An 849-nucleotide genomic window follows, 5' to 3' on the forward strand; every position below is an offset into this window, starting at 1 on the left:
TGAGCCTTCATTCGTATGTAGAAAAGTTACAAAGTAATTTTGGGTACTCAAAATCACTTTTTACCCTTTTGCCCACGGGGTTTTTACTATGATATTCAAGTGTTGAAAGTAACGCACATTTTGTTTGAAATTTCGGAAGTCCGATCGTAAGGGGTCGCTTTTTTGCGGTTACCGAAGGGTTCGCTTAGCGGTTAGCGGTTATCCCCTAGGTGAGCCTTCACTCGTATGTAGAAAAGTTACAAAGTAATTTAGGGTACTCAAATCACTTTTTACCTTTTGCCCACGGGTTTTACTATGATATTCAAGTGTTGAAAGTAACGCACATTTTGTTTGAAATTTCGGAAGTCCGATCGTAAGGGGTCGCTTTTTTGCGGTTACCGAAGGGTTCGCTTAGCGGTTAGCGGTTATCCCCCAGGTGAGACTTCACTCGTATGTAGAAAAGTTACAAAGTAATTTAGGGTACTCAAATCACTTTTTACCTTTTGCCCACGGGTTTTACTATGATATTCAAGTGTTGAAAGTAACGCACATTTTGTTTGAAATTTCGGAAGTCCGATCGTAAGGGGTCGCTTTTTTGCGGTTACCGAAGGGTTCGCTTAGCGGTTAGCGGTTATCCCCCAGGTGAGCCTTCATTCGTATGTAGAAAAGTTACAAAGTAATTTTGGGTACTCAAATCACTTTTTACCTTTTGCCCACGGGTTTTACTATGATATTCAAGTGTTGAAAGTAACGCACATTTTGTTTGAAATTTCGGAAGTCCGATCGTAAGGGGTCGCTTTTTTGCGGTTACCGAAGGGTTCGCTTAGCGGTTAGCGGTTATCCCCCAGTAGAGCCTTCATTCGTATGTAG

This window comes from Branchiostoma floridae, chromosome 2 (genome assembly GCF_000003815.2).
Source record: "Branchiostoma floridae strain S238N-H82 chromosome 2, Bfl_VNyyK, whole genome shotgun sequence".
NCBI classification, from domain to species: Eukaryota; Metazoa; Chordata; class Leptocardii; order Amphioxiformes; family Branchiostomatidae; genus Branchiostoma; species Branchiostoma floridae.